The following is a 26,461-nucleotide window of genomic DNA, read 5'->3' as shown; positions in this document are numbered from 1 at the left end:
CAGGAGAGTTGATGGATAGGCAAAACAGTGAAATTATTTTATCGACCCTTGGGTAAAGCTTCATTTCCAAAGAAATCTGAAGTTGCTAGCCTGAATTTTATTCCTCCTGTGTATCCATTAAGATATGTAGGCTCTTTCAGCACTCTAAACTAGTCAGTGATCCAAGAAAAGACTGTGTACTTCTTATATAGCTACAGTGTAAGTGTAGTAAATGAAACAAAAGCCAAACTACTACTGAGTTTAAGTGTCCCTACTGGCTTGAAAGTACTTCAGTTTATACATACCATCTTCTTGGGTTTATTATCTTACATTAATTTTGCCTAAGGCTGTTGAGCATGCCTTCTGGCCCATAACAGACTGATTTATCATGTCATGCAAGTATCTTTATGATATTAATGACTCTACTCTCAATAGCTGGAATTGTGCTAAAGCAGAAGTATAGGGGGCTAAACAACAGCTATAATACGAAATTTGAGATCTATAAAGCAATACTCAGAATTATACTTCTATGTCAAATTTCTCCACTCCATTCTAACAGGCTGAAAACTATATTGGTGAAAGCTTTTCTCCAAATCAACTGACATGGGTCAAAAACCACAGGATGCTCTGTTTCATTAATATTCTTAACAGCTCCCTTAAAAGAATCCTGTTGACATATGGTATTTTTGGGAAATAGGGTCATGGGGGAGGGAACTTCTCCTAAGCCCCATAAATCTCTCTCTCCCAAGATTTAGGCAGGCCAAAGGCACTTATGGCTATTTACATAGAAAGCCAAAGCTTACGTATAGTCTCTCAGTTTCTATGGCAGCACAGCTCCTATAAAAACACAGCTTGAAACCACAGCTCTCCAAGCTCACTGGCATCCCCGTGTACTCGCAGACATTCCCTTAGCAGTGAATTTCTCCTCGAAACACGCCAGACTGTGTAAATTAGCACTGACCCCACCACCGGCAGAGCGAACAGTGCGGAACGCTCCCGGTGCAAATGGCCAGCAGTTACTGCCTCTGCCTCCTGCCTCTCTCCAGCATCCTCACTGGCATCACCGAGGGCTTGCTAGGCAAGCAGGGAGAATGCAAAACCACACTAAAAAGCACACTTTCCTTTTACATCCTGCCCCGTTCTCCTCTCTCTCCAAGCGAACCGAAAAAATCCATCACCCAGAAAATTAAGATGGAAAAGACTGTAATCACTGCTGCCTTCACTGTTGCTAAGATTATGCAATAGAAACACCTCCTAGATAATGGGATTTGTCAGCATCAGCTGAAAAAAATGCCTACTGGGTGATAATATAAAGAAACCAACTATCCATACAAACAGGAAGTGGCTGACACTATTTTTTAGTTAATTCAATGCCTGAAGGAAAGCCATATATTACTCGTAACTAAATAGATAATGGGAGTTTTTTACAGAGTTTACTTAAATTTTACATTGCAATTAAAGTGTCTGCTTTACACAGACACTTGCTTAATCTTCTTACTACTACCTTTTGCCATTCCTAGCAAGAACTGTAAGATTTGCAAGATTTGCATTTTTCTACTGGAACACCTAATTGCAGCCAAGAAAAGAAAATATATTCTCTAGGGTATCTAAAAGTATCCTGTATGCTTATTAAAAATTAAATGTAATAATGTTTAAATATAAATTACTTCAATTGAAATTCCAATGGGAAGGATTCTCTTACAGGCTGAAAAAAGAAAAAAAAAGTCTGCTTGGGACAAGAATGTTCCCCACAAAAAAAAAATTGAAAATTTCTTTATGTAACTTAAGTATCACATCATTATGTGACAGCTTTCCCTTCTGATGCTAAGACAGCCTTGGATTGGCAGGAGATTTGGAAGTTTTGATTAACAACCTACTGGAGCTCTTGGCAACGTGCCTGGGTGTTTCAGATTACTGCTGCTATAGAAACTCCCCTGGGTGACTGCACCGCTTTTCTTTTTCTCACTTTTCTAAAATGTTGGTCTTCAATTTTTTTTTTTTTTGTCCTTTTGCAGTTTGTTCCACTTAGTAGCAATTGCTGCACTACTGTTCTACTCTTACTCAGTGAATAGCACAGCTACACAAACAGCTATCATTACAGATAACAGGCATCATAAAAGAGTTTGCCATATGCCTTGTCAGCTGGCCAAACTGAAGACACTATTCTTTTACAGCAGTCTGGGTAGTTCATAGCAAGTATATGCATTTCAGGAAGCTAGCAATTAATTGCTTTTCTCTGAGCATAAAACTAGTTAACAGACTGTAAGAGCTGATTATATATGAGTTTAATACTAGTTTAAATTGCTATGTAAAAGGGAGAACAGGATAATGACTACAAAATCAAACAAAAATAATTAATTTCTGTGTGATAGTCACTCCTTTCACTTCACTTTTTCACTTTTCTTTCTTTCTTCTTGGGATAATCCAAACTGTTCTAATATGGTGGGAATAAGCTGTCTTTCTCCAGCACCACTAGGGGTGACCAGACTTTAGGGGGAGTAGGAGCAGGACCACAAGCATCTGACCAGGCTGCATAACAAAGTTAACATCAGCTACACCAAAAGCCTACCCAGGCCATTACCAGTGAAGTGACTGAGTCTTCTGCACACACCAGCCCACCCATGCACACAGCTACAATCATGGTCCCAGGATGCTCCATTTTTAGCATGAACACACATGGGCACCTGTGCTGAGCCCTGGCACTGTACAATGCAGGCACTCATGTCCTCTACTTCTCCCCTTGAGAGGAGACCAGCCACCGCCTAATCTGTGTCACTTGTTCCTGGTGCCCTGCCTGCCAGAGACTGCTCTCCATGGGAACAGGCTGCAAGTGGGATAAGCTGGTTCAGCAGTGACAACATATTTCTTGGCATCTTATCCGTGCACATACAGACAAAATCTGACCTGATGGGGCACAGTAGGGTGCTACAGCTCCTGCATCAATGCAGCAATGGATGAGCTGCCCCTACCAGAGTAGCTCATGCAACTCGCACCAAGCTCCAAGAGCTCCCAGGAAACAAGGAATACTTCTTGAGACTTCTACAGGAGTAAGGAACTGCTTTCAGCTGAGCTCAGGAGAGATGCCAAGTGACCTTCCTGAAAGGGGAGGCCCGAACACAGTGCACAACACAGATATGCAATGACTGACATGTGGCAATAAAGAAACCATCTGAGTCAAGTAAGACACATTGGTACTTGGAAATCCTTGCTTGGGAGATTTTCTTGTTAGCTGCCCATCTATGTGGGTTCAAAGCAGGTGAACTGCTGAGTAACTTCAGCTCTCAGGAAGGTCCATGAAAGCAGCCTCCAGAGAGTAAATAATGTCTAGCAAATGGGTTTAAAGCTAGCAAGTCATTTAAAGTAAAGCACATAAAATGTACTTTTTGCATTCTTAAAAAGTACTGCCATCAGAGACTCAATTGCACTGGGTCTCACCTGTTTGGAAGATTGCTAGCTTTTTACCTTGTCTTCCAGAACTTAAAATTACTTACATGTGAAACAAGTTGCTAGAACCACAGCTCCGAAAAGAGCCTTCTAAATATTGCTACAGCCCGTCATACCCATTTCATATCTGCTGGAGTTTGCTGAGAGCCTGAAGCAGAAACTGAGAGAAAGATAAGTGTAAATCATCTCTACTATTTACAGACAGTATCCAGGCAAAATCCGAACCAGAATAATTCAGAAATGGATTTTTTATCTACTTCACTGATCAAAGCTTAGAAAGAAATGGGGCACTGGATCATCAAGGCCCTTATCAGCTGCTATTATGAGAAAGAAGATATATTCTGATTGCAAATCTGACAAACATACAAACAATCAAAATATCATAAAATGAGAAATTACAGAAATGTTCCCATGTAAGTTAAGGTGAAAGTAAGAGTCAGAAGGGTTTTAGCCAAAAAGCCCCAACAAACTCCAACCCACAAACATGCATGCAATTCTAAGGAGATGCCTCCTATGCTGCATAATTCCATTGGAAACCCCATTTGTGTCCCTTTTTGGCCTTTCACTATGCACAAAACCATCTAAGACTAGTCTGCTAACCATCTTGGCAGCAATCTCTAGAGGTCATCTGGTCCAAGCACCCATCTCAAAGCCAAGTTCTGCATACCTCCAGGATGGAGATCCCTCAGCCTTACAGTACATTTGCTCTGATGATTTTACCCCAATCATTTCCCCAAATGCCTTCTCTTTGGCCACAATTTCCTTTAGTCTGTGGCTTCTGGTCCTTTCACTACACACCTCTGAGAAGGGCCTGGCTCTGTCTCCTCTGTATGCCTCAGGTAGTGAAGACAGCAATGAAATCTTCCATCAGCCATCTCTTTTTAATGCTGGACAAGCCCAGTTCTCTCAGCCTCACCCTGCATAACCAGCCTCAGGTGTTCTCAGCCCCACAACCACTTTGGTAGCTCTCTGCTGGACGTCAGGGAATTTCTTTTAGTGGAGTGCTCCAAACTGGTTGCAGCTCTGCTAATGTGCTCTCCCAAGTACCAAACAGAGGGGAAGGCAAGCCTTGCTTCTAACACTGCCTGGGACATGACTGCCCGTGTGCTGCGAAGACACATTGCAGATTCATCCACAAATACCTCCAGAAGCAACCAAGCTGCTTGCTAGCCAGCTGGCCTGCCAGTCTGTGCTTTTGTGCAGGCTTATCCCAGCCCAAACACAGGACTTTGCATTTTCTTCTTCAATGAAACATTCATGATCTTTCAGTGTGGTCTGGGTTATTTCAGCCTTCTCCAGACCACTTAAGTTTGAAGGAATATAATTACATGTTGCCATCTATTGTTTTAAAGCATAGGTGAGATAAATGACTAGAGAAAACGACCAACTTTTCCTGTCATTATTAATGCAAAATGTAGGAGAAAGGCTTCAAGTCCAAAGATGTAATATAAAACAAAACTGTAAAATAAAATTTCAAAAAAGTTATATGAATAAATAATATTAATTACTAGCAAAATGTTCCTTTGTGTTGCATTTACATTTCAAACCTTAAAAATGGCAACCTAAGTAATATCTAGCAGCAATAATTTCCAGGAAGAATATACTGCACTTTTAAAATGTTCAAGAAGAAACATTTAAATTTATTTTTATGAGGAAAAAAAAAAAGCAATAGATGTTGAGACTGGTTTCTGAGCACTTTTAGAGTATCACATTTTCTACTTTCCTCCCATCACATTTCCAGTCCTCAAATGATATCATATCTGAATCAGAAAAAAGGGAGAATCCATCTCAGGACTCATAACTTTCCTTCCATTGTGGCTGAGGTTTTTAATTTCCACAAATACAAAAATGCAAAATATCCACATACCACAGCCTAAACATGCCACAACCCCACAGCATCCACAACACCTCCCATTAATCTGATGATCAAGGAAAAAGAATCACAAGTGAGAATCTGCTCCTGCACACTTTCATTGCAAAGAGTCAGACCTTCCCAATGCTTGAACCACCACGATAGACTAAAGCTATTTATGTGAGACCAGGAGTCACCATAGAAATGGGGAGAGATAGCATTACAGTGAATTACTAGAAACAGTCCAATATTCAGGAGGAATTTAAGGAACTTTATGAAACAACAGACCATAAGGTATTTACATCTCCAGAGGAGAGCTGGAGATACTCCCCATTCTCTCCCACAGATCTCATTAATCATTTCCAGTGGTGTGGTGTAGCAGTGGTGTCTCTGCTCCTCCTTTGCAGTCACCATACCACCATTACATCCCCACATACTCCTGATAAAATGCTGCCTCCCTGCTCCTTCTTGCAAGGGAACTGTGGCTACACAATAACAATTTACCTCTCCATTTTAGTCTTCCCTTTTCCTTCTTTTTCCTTCCACCCTCCAATCTGGTTATTTTTGGACTGCCAGTTGGGATTATTGCTTTTTTCCTGCTAAAATAAAAACAAACAACAGTTATACTTCAGTTTCTGGGCTTAAGCATGAGATCTGTCTCAAACATTAAACAGTCACATTTTCTGGCCTGAGGTGCAATGCTATCTCCTATGACACTGACTAAAGCAAGCCTTGCAACCAAAAGCAGATTCTGTTTCAGGATTCACAAGCACACTTTTCTGACTTCCTCAGTAAGTACCCATCTGCAATCCTGAGCAGCACTGCATCCTGAGAATTCAGCACTGGCTGATACCTGCATAGTCTTAGAGACTGAAAAAATTAGTCTTTCTGAGCTGAACTACAAGCATAATTCAAAATACACATGGCTTAAATAGAATATTTATGACCCAAAACAACCCTTCTCTTTGGCACATCATCCTAATTTCAGACCACATTGTAGTATATTTTGCTTTTTTCTAAGCACCTTGAGGCTTACTACTTAAAGATGGTCTATTTTGAAGGAATTTAGCATCTACAAAATAATACAATATATAATATACAAGGTAATAGCATCCATTTCTCACCTCTGAATAGAGGTCTTAAGTTAAAAGAAAATGATGCTTTTCTGAGAAGCAAGGACAATGATTCCCCACATCCCAATCTTCTAGTGTCATAATGAAGCCCCAGGTAGCATCAGTCTTAAGGTGTGTAATAGCAAACAAATTAAATAAATATACTACCAATTATTCAAATTCTTATTTCCTTTTTTTTTTTTCCTCTGCATTAGAATACTTTAAACTAGATGAAAAGTTTTCTAGATCCTGGACAAAATAATTGTGTAAAATTCAGTATGACAAACAGATGACAGGAACTGAATGAAGAGACTTATAATTTAAATGAAAATCATTGCTTTCCCACTCTCAGATCAGTGTGTATATACCTCAGTTTTCCTGATTTTCCATATACTGGGTACGGAGGGTTAATTTGGGTGAACTTCTGAGTTGTCCAAAATGCAAACTGGGTGTGCTGGCTTCCCTTCTGCAAGGCTGAGTCATTGTGTCCTTCAAGAAGGGTTATGGGTTACCTGACAAAAATATGTTTTTTTTCAGGATAATAGGTGAAATGGAGTCAATATAAAGTATATTTTCAGCAGGGTGAGGCTCAAGGGAATCACAGGAATGATAACTGCTTAAGAAGGTGGTGTTAAAAATGAGCATGCTGAAAACACACTGGGAGAGGTTGAGAAAATCTACCATGAAGCATAGCAATGATGCCTCACCCATCTGAAAAGGATTCTGCTAATAAAGCACCTGACAGTAACTAAGAAAATACACCTCTTCCAAGAATGAGGAGTCCCAAAATTATTCACAGGAATTATCCAGTCACAGCAGGGTCTCTTCACAGGCCAGACATGAGAACTTTCAGATGGAACAAAGCAACAAAGGGAGTGGCTCAACACAGAGAAGTTCTAGACTGCCAGCTGTTAACCTGAACAATATCTACACTTACTGGAAATACTTTTAAAACTAGCATTAATATCTAATGTGAAGAAAGAGCCAGATGTGACCTATACTGTTGGGCTGTGTTCTCCTGGAACACTATGTACAGGGCTGTTAGTAAGCACTCAGTAAGCAGATTGATTAGAGAGGAATTTTCACTTTTTAAATGACTTTAAGCACCAGATTTAGTGCAGTTTCCCTCTGGAATACACATAATTCCTCTTCATGGGTGTTTTACAGGCCCTGCCAGGCACTATCATCCCCCTGTAGAAGTAACATAACCTCTGTCAATGTGCATAAAGGAACGTTTACAGATTTTAACATGCTCAATTTATTTATGCAACTACTGACCGTTTACCTAATCACACTTATTTTTCTCTCTTGATGGCGTGTCACTATTTTACAGTGAAGTTTCCCAGACAGACTGCACTCAAGAATCTATTCCAATAATCTAGATAAATACCTGGCATAGCATTCCAGATTGTTGCAAACGTCAAGTTTCTGTTCTCCAGCTGTGTTTTCAAAGGGTTAGCTAAATTAAAAGTCACACAGCTTTTATCATATTTAAAGTTTATGAAAAATTTCTATTTTCATTTCTGGGTGTGGCCAGGACAGGGTTAATTTTTGCAGTAGGAGGGAGCATGGCTAGGATTTGGAGGTTATTCTGCAACTCCTCACATTATTTTCCAGGGATAGAGGAAGAGATGGAATGACATTGAGGAGGGAGTGGTCAGGTATTTTGGGGGGTCTCCATGGAGGGGTGTGAGCAATCACAGGTGAATTGTTTGTCTTTTTTTCTTATACTAGTACTTTTATTATTACTGTTGCTCTTACTGTTTTTTATCTCATTGCTGTTTCCAGTAAATGGTCCTTATCTCAACTCAAGGTCTTCATTTTTTGTGCCTCCTATTCTACTCTGTCATGGCATGGCAGGAGGTGGGGGGGAAAGAGTGAGTTATTAATAAGCACATGGTTTGGATGGTTTCAGTGGGAATACTAAATTGGGGAATACCATTCCTATATGATGACATAGTAACAGAAGAATTTCCATTCCTAGGTTTACAAGACTGGTAGGAATCCACATTTGGATATCCTCACCATATTCAAAGCTCACCAAAAAACTGATCCCTTTAAACTTAACTACTGTTACCAGAAAATTAAGCTGATATTTATAACTAGAAATGAACTCAGCTACAAATCCACACAGCCCAGCAAGATATATGCAATGGTTGCAGTCTCTAGAAGCAGCATGGCTATCTTCATAGGGCTTGTTAGCTCAGGCACCAAATTGCACAGAGAAGTCATATTTCTTTTCTATTTCTAGTCATGAGAGTTACTGTAAGCATCTGCTCAGCCAGAGTTCCTAACTCTATTCTAGAAAATTTCATCAGTAAGTTTCTCCTTTTCCTCTTTCTTTCTTGTTCAAAAGAGAGAATAGATTCAGCTTTAGATACTCAGGGTTTGGGTTTTTTTTTTTAATAGAGAATAACAAGAAAAAGATTCCTGAATCATTGCCAACTAGTGCTTCAAGCAGGCACCTGTAACTTGCAAGTGAGAAGTCATGAACAAAAAATAATGTATATATATCCATCACTGCTAGGCTGCAGTAAGGTGCCCCAAATTTAGGGATCAGAAAAAAATTGAAAGCAAGCATGGAGGTTACCAAGACTAAGAAATTATTTGATGTTCCCAAAATAACTTCATAGAGGTTAGTAAAACAAGTTCTGAAAAGGTATGAGACACCATACTCTTGCTTCTGTAAGCTAACTATGCCCTCTGTTGATCATTATAATACTCCTTACAGCTACAGGACAACACATTTTATAATGATCTTGTCTTGCCCAGGACACTCTATTCTCTCTAGTCAATGAAATGTAACTGCACAGATAAAGAGCAGGAAATAGTACCCTTTCTTTATTTTATGATGAGCTTGGGAAAATGCAGAATGAACAGGGAAAACTAAAGACTGTTTAATGGTTAAAACCACCAAATAGTCCCCCCAAAATTCTTATATTCTTTCTAATTTCGTAGTTCCTATGTGATAACAAATTAGAGCAAACAGAATAATTCAAACCTTTTATAGAGACTCAATCGCCTGAACAAGACTTTTAATTTAATTTGACAAAATGCTCAGACACCAGGGAACCAGCAGCATCACTGCTTTGACTCCGCAATGCTGAACAATTTGGAATATAACAGAACTGAAAATTACTTACACACATACTCCAGTATTGTTACAGACATAAAAATGCAACTGGAATATAACTCCTATGCCTCAGATCCATGGTCTAAATATCATGTTCACTTATGCGCATTGAAATTATGTGGATGCTACATCACACTAGTGATGCTGCATGCTTGGGTTTATTTTCTTTTTTCTAAAAGTACTTTGGAAGGGAAAAAGTGATCTAAACAGCTCTCCAGCGTATTCCTACACCTGTTAACTGCCCCTGAAGAAGTAAAGAGGATGGCAATTTCACTTCCACTTACTCCACCATCAGGCGCACAATTTTCTCCTAGGCATGCTAGAAAATAATTAAAATTGAAGCACATCCCTTTCAAAAAGTATTTACAGAATTTTGATTGTTACCTAACTGCTTCTGCCAGTTTTTCAAACAGCTCAAAGTCTCAACACCAACCTTTGGTTGAGTTTCTTTGATGTTCAGTTAGAGTTGCCTTCTTTGCTCAGGCTGAACAACGACTACAAATGCAAGAGCCCCTATTCACCTCCCCACCAGATACTCTGCTGGTTGTAGTCCACACACACAAACAGTCGTGCATAATATGCTGTAGAAGACTCTATTAATATTATTTAAACAGCTGCCTGAAAATCTCCATTCCTCTTCTGAAACATCATCATGGGAGGAAGGCTAGCTCAAACCACTTTCATTAAAATGCTGACAATGCAAAATTCCGTGAATATATTTCAGAAATTACCTTCATAAAGGAATAAAGACATTCTGTATGCTGTTGAAGCTGTATTCCTTTGCTGTCATCCAGTGCTAAGATTTCATTTTTGATCTGTCTTACAAAACTTCTTTCCACTGATGTCTTACATACATATCTTACCTTTTGCTGGAAGGTTTTGCTTTCTGGGGGTTGATGTTTTGCTTTATCTTCCAGAGTACTTTGTTATGAACTTTATATTTACCCTATAGGCTATATCTCCTCTAACTGTTTGGTTTGAGGTTTTTTTAAAGAACATATCTCTGAGACTGTCTTCTGCTATGCTGTCATCTTGCAGATATTTATTTGCAATTACATGAATCTTCATCTTTGGTACAGAATCAGCTGAGTTAGATTACAATATGCTGATGATAAAATGATACTTCTTTTGCCAACATCTGTTCCTGTAGCCTATTACATTTTACCAGTCTTATGTCAATTCATATCCTTTCACAATACCTCTAACACTTGAAGCAAAATCTTCCTTTCTCCACAAAATTCTATCCCTCTCAGAGAGATTGGGGTTTTTTTCCCTACGAACATTTAATAGTGTTTTTCTCTCTTTGCTGACAAGACATTTTTCATATAGTAGTTAGGAAGTTCCTTTCTCTAGAGATTTCCACTTAGCCTTACTCATGACTGCAAAACCAGAAGCCCTGTCATCACTCCAAAGCAAGATCAAACATGACGGAAACACTTTCACTGTCCCTAAAGCCCTGTACACTGCTATGGTGCATGTAAGAATAAAAAGTTTGTTGCTGCATTTTCAATTTTGGAAAAGACTTATTGTTTCCCAAAATGGTCCCTCAAGCAACACTTTATTGAACTAGGCACTCCAAAAGGCTTAAGTGACAATAATATATACATCAATTACATTTCTAGAGTACAACTGTTGTCAATGTAGTCAAAAAGACTGAAATGAGGGAGTGGAGATCTGAACACAAAAATATATCACTTAATGTATCATCTAATAAAAAGCAGACAACTAAAATACCCAGTTTTAGTATTTTACAACAACAGTTGCAAAATATTTGTAAAAAACAAAAGTTATAAAAGTTGTAAAAGGATTTAGAATATATACCACACTATTATGGAGGCCAAGCCACAGTTCTTCATTCTCCATCTGACTACCAGCTCAATAAATGTTCTCAAGAAAATTTCAGATTAATTATATTTAGTTCAGCTATGTGCTTGTGAGAACTAATATCTAGCCTCCAATTTTTAAAGGTGCCCGTTTATATTTTATGTTTTGATAGGAATTTGTACATACACAATGATATTATCAGTTATGCCTATGAGGCAACATGCATATTCCAAAAGATCAGAAGCATTTGCTCAATATCCTCCTAGAGCCAAGAGGTATGAGGACAAACTGACCTTAATCCATATGAATAATGTTGAACACATATATAAATAAATAAATCTTAATTCAGAAACGTGAAGAGATTACAAAATCTCAGCTACAGGCCTCATAGTGAAAAGTACTGCACTGCTCCCCAGTCTGCAGTCAATACCTTAGTTTTAAGCAGTGTGTAACTGTATCTTCTGGAAAACCATCTCTGCATTGAATAGGCAGCTTGAACAATATATATTCTAAACTAAATTATGTCATTTTAACCTAGAGAGAAATACCAGTGCTTTGGACACAGAAATCAAGCACACTGCTGTCCTAATACTGTGATTAATGCTGTGAGCTACACCCTGCCTAGCCTTCCTAATCTCTGGGCTTTCTAATTTATAGCAGAGATGGATAGGCTATCAGTGGGGAATTATGAGGATTACTAGCTGTTTATCTCTCCTTTGCAGAGACACTTTGCTGCTTATAGAATTACCATAAACCCTCCAGCTACAGTGCCACTTCTATACTTATCCAGAAGTCTAGATACCTATTGGGCATAAAATGTTTTGATAGTCAATATAGAAAATGTTTGAGTTGATGGATTTTTTTGTTTTGTTTTTGTTTTGTTTGTTTGTTTTTTTGCAAATGACTTGAACATACTGTCAAGACCTGTCATGTTACTTCAGTGCTAATATGTCTGCAGGTTATCTTGCATTCCCTTGAAATCCAGTGCTGTGATCTTGTCTACATTAATTAGAGTTCAGCATTACTGCTTGGAGGTTGCCCTCAAGCATCACCACAGGTGAAACCATTAAACATGTATGCCAAGCCATCTCTGCACTTGCAGCAAATTATGTAACCCATTTCAAAAGATTTCATCTTATGGCCACCAGGAATGTTACTGACTTACCTACTATCTGAAACTTCAGGGCTTTCTCAATGTTTCTACAGAAAGTCCTTATGCTGTGGAGCATAAGTTTCCTTTTGGGGTGAAAATAATAAAAAATGTGATGGGAAATAGGTGTGCTACTTGTTTTAGTTTCATGATGAAGAAAGAAAGAAATGGACCCTATAACATTTACTTTCCACTAACTTAAAAATCTGAATCTGTACAGAAAAACTTTGACCTTTAGAAGGAAATTTATCAATGAGAAACATCAATAAGATAAATATTAACCCTTGTTAACCCACATTCTTAAAAATTACAAGTGTCCTCCAATGATCCCTTTTAAATATGCCTTGCATTTATAGATAGGATATTTACATTCAGGGTATCTCTGTAACCACACAATAATTAAGTTACCATTTGAGCACTAACATTCAGCTAAATTTTTGAATATTTCATGCCGCTTGTATTTAAATTTTAGCCTATATATAGCTTTAAATTATCATTTTCTTATTAAACTCCTCACAATTTCCCATTGTTCTTAAGCTTTGTCGTACTTCTTAACCAGTCTTCTAAACAGGAGACCTTAAGAACACTTAATTTAAAAGTTCTGGGGCTCTAATTCTATGCATACATACTTATAAACATAATAAAAAGATGTACAACAGAAAGCTGTTTCCCTCCTCTAAGTCATAACATATCTTGGTCACTGTACAGTCATTTGTATTTGTCTGTGTTCACTTTATATTCAAAGACTGTAACAAAAAAATTGTTTTAAACATCATCTTTGGTTAAAATAAGGACTCTTATTCTCTACATTATCTTAATTCACTTTTTTGTTATACCTACACATACCTTTTGAAATCCTTGATTTTGTAAGACTTAGAAACCCCCTAAAATCAACCAAATCCAAACCACTTCATGTCTGAATTCCTGCCAGAGTGTTATAAAGTGTCTCAGCACATAAAAATCACAGGTGTAGTCATCCAGGCCCTTCCTTCAAGGTATCATGAAATGAAAATACAATTACCAAAGGAGAAGACCATTCTCTCTAGGAACCAGCCAATCTGACAGCCCAGCCTCAGCTCACATTTGTGCAACCACATCATGTAGACCTCTGGTGTTTTATCTTATCCTTTAATCCCTAGTCAGTGCCTCAGTATGTATAAACCAGCCAAGATTCATTCCTGTTTTCCTGTTTTTCTAAGTACTTCCTCAGACATCTGCAGCACATGACCTCAATTGTCTGCTAGGACCATCTAGGCTTGTCTTATCTAGTTAGCTCCCTTCCATCACAGTGCCTTTGCACACTGCAGATCTTTTGATCTTTCCTCTTCTCTGAACTTCAAGTATAGTCTCCAAGGGAAAAAAAGTCTTGAATAAAGTCGTTTAGCTGAAGAGAAGGGTATCTACATGGAATTTAACAACAGAGACAGGCGATCATACTAACTACCCAGTCCAATCTCTCACCCTAGGAAAGGCTGCTAACAAAAGGGGAATCATGAGAAAGCCTATCCTCTCTTTCAAGCTCAGTGAATGTTAAGTTCGTGCTGTCTTATCCTATAAGCAGGATGAAATCAACTTTTTTCTCTCCTGGGTTTGTTTGCTTTTCTGGCAGGCCATGCTAAAAACATACAACATTTTTTCGATTTTTGAATTGCATTGGCAATCCAGATAGAGAAAGGCAGAATTGGGAACCTTTCCAACAGGTTCTGGAAAACTAATAACAGGTTGACATAACATGTGAGACTCTTGACTTAAAAATGGTCATGTAAATAAGTTTGTGCTAATGGATGAAACATGGGTAAGTCGTGTTATCAATCCAACTCACACATTTCTCAAGTGTCCATCATCCTGGTGCCACTAGAACTGTTCTTGACAGTTCTGATGCACATATGGCCAACTCTTATTCCTTGTACTCCCCTGCTGACTGCTCCACACCAGGCTGTATTCCAGGGACACAGCCTGTATTACACCAAGGGGCAACAGCATTGCTTCACCCCCCAGAAAACAAGCCACAACTCCTTTGTGCACCAGAAATGTGCTGCTGACAGCTGCAGCAGAACAGTCTCCAGCCTTGCTAGCTCTGCTGCACTGGGGAGTACACGGGCAAGCGTGAAGCCATGCACATCTCTTCCAGATCACCTCTCTGCTGTGCATGAGTGCTTGCATACAAGGACTCAATGGCTGCACAGTGAGGAGAGAGGCGTACAGCTGGCTATTTGGTTTTGATGGCCGCATTATTTGTTTGGTTTTTGCTTTCATTAGTTTTGCTGTATATATTGTTTCAATTAATTGTGCAGCTTTCTGTCTTCTTAAATGAAAATATTTATTAAATTACAAAGACATTTAAGAAATATGGATTCTAAAACCAAAATAAGGAAAAGTAAATCTTATTCCAGTGAAACACTCCATGGAGTAGATTTCATTTTAGAGGGAATATTACATATGGTTAACATCATTGCACTAGGAGACAGGGTAAATTTTATCCCAATACTATTCACCTATTTTATTCATATGTGGAACACTGACATAGATCAAGTAATGCATGTGAGTGTGTTGGTATTCTTTGCATTTTACGTAGCTCCCTTTTTATCTGTGGAAACTTGGAAACATAAGTTCTTGCTAGGTTATGTGTGTAAGGAGCAAATTCTAGTTACAGACAAACAAATGATCAGGTGGCCTATTGCTTAATTAATTTCTTCACATTATTCTCCATTTAGGACATGGTATTAAGCTTTACTGATGGGCAGTCCAGCTACCAACCTGTGTATCAGTCAACACAGTTTCTTTGGTTTGGTGTTCTCTATGGAATTCTTCAAAGAAAAACACTGAAGATAAACTAACACACTTGCACTCCCTATCAGGCAGAACAATACCTGCTTGCATATACAACACAAATACACAATGTCTCTGACAGTGTTAAGGAAACTTGTGCAGTTTAAAGGGATGTAGCACATTGTTAACCTACAGCAGTGGCATTGCTTTTATGTCAGAAGAGTTTAAAACCTACTGCAAATAAGAAGACAGTGTGTGATTTTTTTTTTAAAGTAAATTATTTCCCTTAAGAAAATGTTAAAATTTTCTTATTTTGCTATCTTAGAGAATGAAAAAATATTCAAGTAGATTACTCAAAATTCATGCTCTTCATCTAAACTGATTTTTTTTGTTTAGCAGCTAAGAGCCACTATGCTGTCTTCACTGTAACCAACTTGTCATTGCAAAGAAATTCCCTCTGTGTTTTCAAAACCCCATAAAAGTAAAAGCGTTTTTGAAAAAGAAAATTAACAGCTGGGTGTGACTGGGTAACAAAGTAGGGGCCATATCATGGCAGGAATACAAGTGCCTGTTGTTCTGGAATACATTTACAAGCTCCTTTCCATTATGAAAAATGTCTGCCATTATTAATTTATTCTCGTTCTTTGTGCAGGATTGGAAATGAGGCACTGTCAATATGAAAGGAATTCACAGAGACACCTTCCTATTATTCTGCTAGCCTTATACCACAACACTGTCCATTTTATTTATTACTTTGCTGAGCTGGTCTTTCCAAAACAAGCAAACTGATAGAATTACCCCCAAGCCGTTGCCAAAATGATGATTAATATTATTACAAACTAGTGCTTCTCATAAAACAGAGACATAAAACAGATTTCCTTTGACATGAGCTGCAAAAATCCCTCCTTGGCTCGGATGCTAGACACTGCTTGAAGAACATCACCTAGCTCTGAAGACAAAGTTCATGCACTGATCCTTCCTAGCTGAGGCCACCATGTAGCTATTTTTACCTTCAGATTACCAACAAATGTTGGCAGGGATAATGTCTTTCTAGAAATACCTGCATGCTGCTAAAACACATTCAGCACATATTATTCATGACTTACTTCCTTCAAATCCTTTTCCTTCCTTTCCCCAACACCCACAGTCACGCCTCCTCCCCACACCTCCTCTCCTATATCCTTTAGTTAAAAGTTTGTAGACAAAAAACAGGCAAAGTAAACTTTTATACTTAAAATGAAAGATCCACCATTGTAGTGGTATAGAATATCAGACATGTGATAGGAAGGAGTTGCATTTCCTCCTCACAGGTTTCCAGATCTGACAGATGTAAGTCAAAGAGTGAACTGAAAAGTAAGAGACAATTTTATCTAGCAAAGAGTGACACGGTCATCAGGGAAGAAAATATCCTAAAAAATAAGCTATTGCTTACTGGATGATATTCAGGACAGTCAGGTTAAACGAGGCATAAACTGTAATCAAAATTGCAACCACCAAGCTGGAAAGACTGGCTAAGAAAATGAAGACAGGAGTGCTCTTCTGGGGTGAGAATAATGCACACTGAATACAGAAGCAGTGAGAAGACTAAAACCTATCTAATGCAGATTATATAATGCTGTATAGTCAATCATAAAATAAAGCTTTCTTAAAGTAAGAAGCATTAATGTTCAGGGGCACACTCAGACGAAGCAGAAGAGTGAGCCCTTCCAGCTCATGGGAGTTGCTCTGTGGTACCTGCAGTGCTACCCACCCGTGGTGGGATTTGAAAGGAAGATGAGTATTGTGGTCTCACCCTGGCTGGCCACTACGTACCCCACATCCACTTGCTCACTCACGTATATCACACCCCCAGGTGAGGAGGAGAATTGAAAAAAATCTAAACTCCAGGGGTTAGATAAGAAAAAAATAATAAACAAAATATAATATTAACAATAACAGTAATAATAATTTACTAATTATACCATTATACTAATATAATATTATACTAATACCAGAAACAGCAATAATGAGAATTGCAATGATAAGAAGAGGGAGAGAGAGTAACTGAACCCAAGGGAAATATGTGATGCACAATACAATTGCTCACCACCCACTGACTTATGTTAATCACATTGCTGAACCACAGTGAGTGGGGCTTCTGGCCAACTCCTCCCAGTTTGTATACTGGGCACAACATTCTGTGGCTTGGAATACCCCTTTTCCAGGTTGTGCTTCCTCCCAGGTTATTGTGCAACTCCTCACTAGCAGAGCATGAGATACACAAAAGCCCTTTGACTAGGTGTCAGTACTACTTAAAAACAGTATATTATTATTCTCATACTAAATCCAAAGTCACAGCACTGTACCAGCTACAAAGAACAAAATAGACTCTGTTGCACCAAACCAGGATGTCTAAGCAACAGACTGGCAAAAAATGGAAAAAGCATTTGCAAGAATAAATATAGATAGCTTTTATTTTGAGCTCTCAGCTATGCTTTGTATCACTTACCAAGGTATTAAATGTAGAAAAAGTAAACAAACACATTCTCCAAAGCTGCTGTGCAGCTTTATCATCATGTTAAATGAAATCTTACATGCCCTAGTAAAGCTGATAGCTTTATAGTAGAATTTTGTTTCAGAACTATATTTATCAATGAAAAAAAGTCAGTATATTAGACTCAGAATGATGAAGCATCAGATTTTTGTGATACTTACAATCAAGTATGAATGACACACAGCAAGAACATCAGCTACTGATGAAGGTCATGTTAATATCACTCTCAACACTTAGAAAACATCTACCATATAGTCAGCTTTCTTTTACTAGGGTCAGAGAATTCAAAAGTAGAAAGCCAGTCAAAGTTACTTCATTTTCTTTTGTGAAGACCTGCTAAAATTTTATTCTTCTATGTATATAAATTACGCTAAAAAAAAGGCATCCTGTATTTTTATTTCCTTTTCCCATAAGACCTGGTTAAAAGCAAAAGGATGAAGTATGCAAATGACACATTGCAAGAGAAGATGCCTGTACCACAGGGTGCTATGGGATTCTGTGATATTCACGTTTCTGCATAACTTAATTTATCCATTAGCAGATAAATAGGAACTGTTAATACTCAGGAGATGTTTGCTCAGGAAGTTTGAGTGGCCTAGGTTGTTCTGGTCCATTAATGGAGAAAGCATTGTTCAATTCCTTCTCTTACACAGCACTGTCTCCTGGGTACACGGAGGCCTCTCTGTGATGCTCTAGCAGTAGAACTGCCTTGAATTAAATGAGCCAATAATTGGGCCAGGGAAAAAAAATTCAGTACAAAGCAGGGGCAATGAAACAGCCCCTGTTCTCCTCCCAGCTGTGCTCCTGGGGATGAAGAACCACTCTTGGGTAGTTGTATAGTGTATAGCCAAAAGATAATGTACCCACAGGCAGAGTGCAGAGCAGACCTTATCCTCCTCAAAGATGTTGCATGGGACTTGGCTGACTTTTAGTAAACCAGTCACAGAATGACGAAAGTGGTTCATATTTGTCATCGTGCTGTCCATGCAAGTCTTTAATGGTTAAAGAAAGGCTGCTCTGGGAGATTCTAATGTCCACAGAGCCTCACATTCTCTTCCTAACAGAAACTTGTCCATGATCAACATGAGGTTTCAACAGCAGAGAAAGATCCAGTTTTGCATAAATGTTAAGACAAGTGTTGTGCACCTTTGATAAACATATATATTTGCTGAGAGGAAGGGAAGGAAAGGAAAGGAGGAAGGAAGGCAGGCAGGAAGGCAGGCAGGCAGGAAGGAAGGAAGGGGGAGAGAGAGAGAGAAAGAGAGCAAGAGAGAAAGGGAGAAAGAGAGAGAGAAAGAAAGAGAAAGAAAGAGAGAGAAAGAGAGAAAGCGAGAGAGAGAGAGAGAGAAAGAAAGAGAGAGAGAAAAAGAAAGAGAGAGAGAAAAAGAAAGAAAGAAAGAAAGAGAAAGAAAGAAAGAAAGAAAGAAAGAAAGAAAGAAAGAAAGAAAGAAAGAAAGAAAGAAAGAAAGAAAGAAAGAAAGAAAGAAAGAAAGAAAGAAAGAAAGAAAGAAAGAAAGAAAGAAAGAAAGAAAGAAAGAAAGAAAGAAAGAAAGAAAGAAAGAAAGAAAGAAAGAAAGAAAGAAAGAAAGAAAGAAAGAAAGAAAGAAAGAAAGAAAGAAAGAAAGAAAGAAAGAAAGAAAGAAAGAAAGAAAGAAAGAAAGAAAGCTAGTTAGTTAGTTTTGGTCCTCCAGACTTCCTATTTCTCCAAGTTCCCCATATAGTCAACATGGGAACATTTTACAACATGTTAAATTGAGACAAAACTTTTTTAGAAACTGCCAGCTTCACAAGAAGTTTCACAGGACCGTGTAACTCCAAAAACACTTATGATTTGGGGCTTTAAACTGGTCTTTGACAGACCCAGTTACACTAGAAATATGAGACTGTTTCTGTCTAATGCCAACAGTTACTCAACAGAGCAGTTGTCTTCTCTTTAATGACACATTGCCCAACTTTCCCATTTCGTATGGCTATTTTGTACCCTGTTGTTCCTCAAAGTACAAAAGGAAATCAGCTGTCACTCAAGCCTATCATTTTTACTGTAAAGAACAGTCTGAGTGTATGATAAGCATGTACAGAAGCTTGGAAAAAGACCCTATCTTTTTTAGACATGATAAACAAGGACTTCCTATAATAATTCAGTAGGATCGATTTATGCTGTCATGATCAATCTGGGGATTTTGTACTTTCTCTTTCTTAGGGCTCTTTTTCCTCTGTGAGACTAATTGTTTAGCATTGCTAATTTCTAGTGAATATCACATTAAAATATGCTGAAAGCTAGGAAAATGTGTAGAAATGATCTGAGGTTGACCACAGCAGATGCTCAAATGCAATTCAGTTTTCTAGAACTGCTCAGTTTGACAGAACAGCAATTGAGCACTCTAATGTATTGAAGAGGAGTTACCAGCATACACATTATCAAGAAAGATGTGAGGCATCCCACTAAATCAATATTAATTCCAAAATTTAGCTTCAGACTCTTGAGATGGAATTCTAGTGGCATGCAGGAATAAATCTGAAGATGACTCCCAAAAATACACAGACAGTACAGGCAGTCTAGATCCTAATTTTTAGTATGTTCTCCATATCAAGTTATTTATGCTCACTGTTTTTCTGCTGCATTACTTGCTCATAAATAAGCTACAGGTAGTGAAGGGGGTTGCAATGGAAGCATTCATTACACAGTCTTTACTTTCTACTGGATGCCAGGTTGCTTCTAGAATGATCAGCACTGCCTGGGTGAATAATACCACTGAAATGGGAGTCAACATCAGAACAAATCTGCAAATTTTGTTACAAAAAACTAAAGAGGCCTCACTTGTGGCTAACCCAGATATGAACTAAGATGCAAAAAATCTAGAAATAGTTTAAAAGGTTTTGTCCTGGAGGAATATGCAACAGATCTCAGGTAATTTTATGTTAAAAATACACAATAAAGCTAACAAATATGACAGAAAAAAATCCAACTTTTTTAGCAGAATATGGAAAACAATCTAAGATTGTAAAGATAAGAGTAGATGCTTACTATACAATTAATTTCACAGATAAAAAAGAACTTCTCAGTGGCTACCAGCAGAATCTTATTGCAAATCCTTAGTAATTCTTTTCTTTGTTTCATTTCATATCCTCAAAAGGACTTACAGCTGCCAATCTGAGGACAAGTAGACAAGTGATCAGAGAGAACTTAGCTCAGTTTTATCAGCCAATAGTAACTAAAAGAAACATATTTCATGTCCACATTTCAATCCACAAGTCCAGAGTCTCATCATCTTCACCTGTTTAAAGTAATACTGCCTCTCTTTTTAAATTACATCTCTCCATGCTTGGAATTGCACCTCTACAGCTAAGACTATAAAAATTTCTAGTGCAAATCACCACATCACAAGTTACATGGTTGGATGAAAAGATGCAAATTTCAGTAGGAAAAAAATGCTTGATTCTGACATTTATTCTTTCAACATAAAGGTGGCTGAATAAAAATCAATCAATAATTAAAGAATTTCTAGTATTATATGTCTATATTAGTATATTATACCTACTCTTATTTCAGTCCATTTAAGACATTTCCACAATGTCAGTATAACAAAAAAAATCCAAAGACATCCTGAAGTAATGAAAACAACCACAGTAGTTTCTTATGTATTATTTTTTATAGGTTAACCACAGCTAATTGAAGTAATTGAGAGTGTATACATTTAACACATTATACTTAAAATTGATTTAAACACATGCTAGTAAGTCAGTAAAAGCACTTTTGCTGTAATCAGATAATAGGCAATACCACTGCAGAATCCAGAGGAATAGAAAATAACTTAGTTTAAATTATTAAAATTAAGATTTTTATATATCACATATTTCTTTGGTAATTATACATGTGCACTGTACACTATACACTATGTATTTAACTAATGTCTTCATGAGTCACCCACAAATTCATAACATACAATTGCAACTTCCTCACAGACACCAATAACTAGACAAACTGTGCTTTGCATAGTTCAAGGCACCCACAGTATATTAGTTCATGGCAAAAATATTATCTGCTGATGTGAAGAAACAGTAAAAGCCACTTTTGCTGTTCATATTTCTTCTGAAGAGTAAAATATCTACTCATCAGAAAAAATGAAAGATGATTTTCTATCATCATGCATTGCAGAGAGGATGTAGTTATTTATTAGGATTATAATACATATTCGTATATGGCATGAAGAACACCTTTATTTTTTAATTTGATTTTCATAATTCTGCTACACTCTCAGTAACTCTTCAATTTCCTCCCCCAAACTCCCTTCCCACCTTCCTGCTGCAAAGCCACACTGAGATGCTGTGAACCAGGAGAAGCAAACAATCCTAAGAATGACCAAATAGTCAATGATTGTGCTTGGTACAAGAGCTTGCTCAGAAAAAAGTTAAGAGAGAAACTGGCCACACTTTATGGTGCCATATAATAGTAGAAATTTAGTCATTAGCAGACAAGATCTGAGAAATTCAGCCTTCAGATAAAAGGCCTATGTTTTGAATAGTAGGGACAAATTACAAGTACTACCCATAGTTTCTCTGTTCATACTTGTTCATAAAAATTCAAGCCACAAAATTTTTAAGATGACATGCTCATTTAAACTCAAGACTTCAGCTATTTGCTACATATAAAGGTCAATCCTCCTACATTAATTCATTTTTAAATTGTAAACTGTTCCAATACTTCTAAAACTTATTTCACATTTTAAGAAGTTTGATGGGTTATATTAAAGTATCAGAATTTTTTAATAAAACACTGCACCTGTAAGTGGACTGCAAATTTTTCACAACCTCGACTCATCTTTTCTGAAATAAATGTAGTGTCTCATAAAACACATTAAAATACTGCATCTAATTAAGTAAATACGAGACCTAAAGTCTAAACAAAGATTTATCAACAAAATTTAGGGGCTTATTGAATGAAGAATAGAACTGCTCAGATTGTTTCAATGACTTGGCCTTTTGTAGTCAAAAGGTATTTAATTTGAAAATAATTATTCTTTGAGAGATATATATTGGAAGGAAGTGTGAATCTCAGTGTATTTCAAAGAACAGAGACCACCTGTCTACAATAGTTCTTCTGTGATTAGTGGAAATTAAATGACCAAATTCCAGTTTGCCTTACAGTCTTCAAGTATTTTGTACCCCAAGGTTTTTAGTATGGTTAGGCACACCTTTCTCCCCTTCAGAAACCTTCAGTGCTTCTCAAGAGTTTGAGCTTTACTGTCAAAGGACAGTCAAGTTTCAAACTAATTTTGCTGCCTAAGAAGAGAGTTATACGATTAAAGCAGCTGTAATGGCACATTTGTTAAAAACGATAAAGCTTCCAGCAGGAGTCAGTCTCAGAAGAGAGGTTGTTGGGAATAAATGAATAAAAGGAGAGAAAAAGTCTACTTGAGTACTGCTAAACATAATACAGACCAGTTCATCTTTCAATTCTTGTTAGATCATTAAATTCCCTTCACTTGCAATGCTGAAACATGTAGGTATATTATATTTCATTAATATAGGTGATGAGGCAGCTGGGGTGACTACTTAGGAACTGCAAGAATGGTGCTGAATGCAAGAACAGTAATTGTGTAAAATAAAACTTTAATATTTATGAAGTACCTTTAACAGAGACAATTCCACAGTAACATTAGATTTTTATTATTTTAACGTACTAACTGTAATTTATGTATACACTGTCTAATTCTGCCTTAGCTATGACCTAACACTTTTTCCTGCAATGTTAGTAACTGTGAGAGTTGACCTGAACTTTATTGTGACTATTTTCATAAAATTGGATTCATACTTGAAACACAGAGCCAGCAATCTATTAATCTATAAAAGTGAAAGCTCCACATAGTGACTTATATTGGCCTGTTAGTTGCAAATGCCAAAATAAGTTTTAAGGTCCAGAAACATGGTGTTCCTGCAATTGCAAACTGCTTCCCTGGAAGAGCCACCCCAACAAGTTGTCCCTGATGGTAGAATAGAAGCCTCAATCAGACCTAAGTTCCAACAGTTGTTATTCTCAGGTGCCTTGGAGAAGTCAATTCCATAGCATATTTTCCCTCTAATGAAACAAGGAATAGAAGAAAAGGGAGTAAAGAGCTGTCTATTGACTGTTGCTGTGCTTAGTAGGACACATGCTGTGCTCCTCTGGACTGAAGTTCTCTAAGCTCAAAAAAAAAAACCTACATCATAGGAAGAACATCTCCATAAATTCCTACTCATGTAAAAATTTACAATCAACACTCCCCCCCTCACTTTAGCCCCCCCCAGTTTATTTTACTTATTAGTGATTAACTATTGCACTAAAGCTCCCTAGAAAAGAGATATCCCATTTGAAACGGATATAGTTAATGAAATAGATAATATTCCATCAGCATGGTAAAATCACTAAATAATTCAATTCAAGCCTTCTAAAGACCATTAGCATATTGTGCCTTTCAACAAAACCAACATCATTTGATATCAACCCATTTATTGTGTAATGCCCCAAAATCCCTTGTACCTCTTGCTCATGCATTCCTATGCACATTCTATCCTTTCTTCTTTTAGTGATGTAGTCTAAATGTTACTTAAAGATTAAAGCTATGAATTAGTATAATTTTAACATTCCAATACTGATATAACCTTTTGTAATTTCATTGTTTTATGCACTGATGGCCTATTCAAAGGAAGATTTAATTCCAGTGGTGATCTATCATGTTGCAAATGTAATTTTTTCACATGCTGCAGGAATAAATCTCATCACCTTACTATCTTTCAAGGCATCACCCCTCCTAACGACAAAATGATTTACTGACTTGGCTGAACTATTTTTCTTCTAAAAATTTAGAACCATCAGAAATATTTAATGACTCAATTTAAAGTGCTGAAATAGAAGCACACTGAAAGAATATTAAAATGCTGGTATTCCCCCAAGAATTAACACCTGTCAAATCAATAGGTTTTGAAGCGAAAGACATTGTGTCCATTTCAATTGCAAATTTTCAAGTAAACACTGTAAAAGGAATGTGTCTTAATTCTGAAGAGGCATGAAAACACCATGTTCCTTTCGGACTGCAAGATTTCCCAAGGCTTAATTACGGATCTTCCCCATTCTTTTCACTTCAAAAGCTAATCATGTATGAGAGATAACCTCTCTCCTTTGGAAACTACTGGCTGCAATTTAGAGCAATGCAAAAGATAATTCTGATATTGATTTAACTATTACAGCACTAAAATAAGGCTTATGCACTTTGACATACCATTTCTAATGGCAAAATGCCACAATGTCCAAGACTTGTCATACAAAAAAGATACATAACACCACATTAGTTTCAACGTGCAGAGCAAATCATATCCAAATATTGTATCTAGGACTCTGCCTGAAAAACTTGATCCAACTACTAATAAAATTATTACTTATTTACAGGCATCAACACTTTTAAATAGGAATTTAAAATACATGTAATACCACTCTTGTTGGGATGATATCTTTTCTAGGCAGCATACTTGCAGCTGTCAATTGTTAGCCTATACAATAAACAAACTCCAAAAAACTACTACCCATTTCTCTTTAAACATACCAATTTCTGCACCTGTGAAGATGGGCCATATAAGACTATAAGGTAATGTGTTTGCAAAGATCTGAGAAATGTAGCAGTGTTTCCATTGCATTTCAAGCAAATATCAACATGCATAAGAGTAAACAAATTGAACAGTAGGTAAAAGATGCTGTAGAGAAACAAGTAAAACAGAAATCAAGATTTTATTTCTGTATATATTTATATATGTATATGTTCACATAAACAAAACCCCCAGCTAGAACTAATGATTGTGTAGAACTAAACATGTTTAAAAATTAGAAATAGTTAAATGGATCATCCTTTTTCACTAGACAAGATGAAAATATCAGCAAAGAATTCAATTTTTGATTAAACTATTTATGTGTGAAGCATCTGATGCATGCGTGCATTCTCCAGAACCAATATAATGATGTGTATATTTATGCAACTTTATTCTACTGACAATATATTTGATCACCTCGAGGTTCAATCAGAACAAACTTCACAGCTGGTAGCTTGAAAATAATAGAACAGATAGAAAAGAAAAAAACATGCTTGAGGGCATGGGAGTTGGATATTAAACCATGAGATAAAATACATCTTATAAAATGTTAGTGATCACCAGTTTTGCGCAACATCCTATACTACAAAAGGGAAAAATCCTGAAACAATAATAGTGTCAATACTGCAATCAACTGTTCACAAACTTCAGTGGCACACTTCTCAGAAACTGGCATAAGACAGTGTTAGAACAGTTAAAGGACTGTTGACAGTGTCAAAAAGTGTGAAACGAATTTTGGGACGCAGCCAATGACTCTAAAAATGCTCACTCTGACATTAACTGATCTGTATTTTCTTGAATGTATCCCTGAAAATAAGTTCTTGCAGACACCTTTTAATATTTTGATGCAACATAGTTCCTTTGGTAACTATAAAATGCCTGTCCTGGTTACACTCCACTAGAATTTTGCTTTTTCCCATTTGTAGGAAAAGAACTGTAGCATTATAACCATAGTCTGAATTGTCTGTGGCTGTTAAAGCTGTTGAGGCAACACAGGTTCCAGCATCCTACCTAATCTTGTGGCATATGTCAGGGTTTTTCAGGAAGG

At 37.2% G+C, this 26,461-nt stretch overlaps 1 protein-coding gene across 4 annotated transcripts in view; it reads right to left on the bottom strand.

Annotated features, from left to right (window-relative positions):
- DLGAP1 (DLG associated protein 1) overlaps positions 1–26,461 on the bottom strand; it is a 395,903-nt gene that overhangs the window by 283,054 nt on the left and 86,388 nt on the right. For 2 of the 4 annotated variants that reach the window (XM_088173596.1, XM_088173605.1), the window contains exon 3: positions 5,780–5,874. The exons of 1 other annotated variant lie outside the window; for it this stretch is intronic. The gene's annotated coding sequence lies outside the window, so the exon portion shown is untranslated. The remainder of the gene's footprint in view (positions 1–5,779; positions 5,875–26,461) is intronic. One more of the 4 variants, XM_088173604.1, reaches the window with a different exon arrangement.

The sequence above is a fragment of the Sturnus vulgaris genome, chromosome 1 (assembly GCF_052056855.1).
Source record: "Sturnus vulgaris isolate bStuVul1 chromosome 1, bStuVul1.hap1, whole genome shotgun sequence".
NCBI classification, from domain to species: Eukaryota; Metazoa; Chordata; class Aves; order Passeriformes; family Sturnidae; genus Sturnus; species Sturnus vulgaris.
The sequence above is the reverse complement of the archived record's forward strand: the minus strand, read 5'-3'. Positions and strand labels throughout refer to the sequence as shown.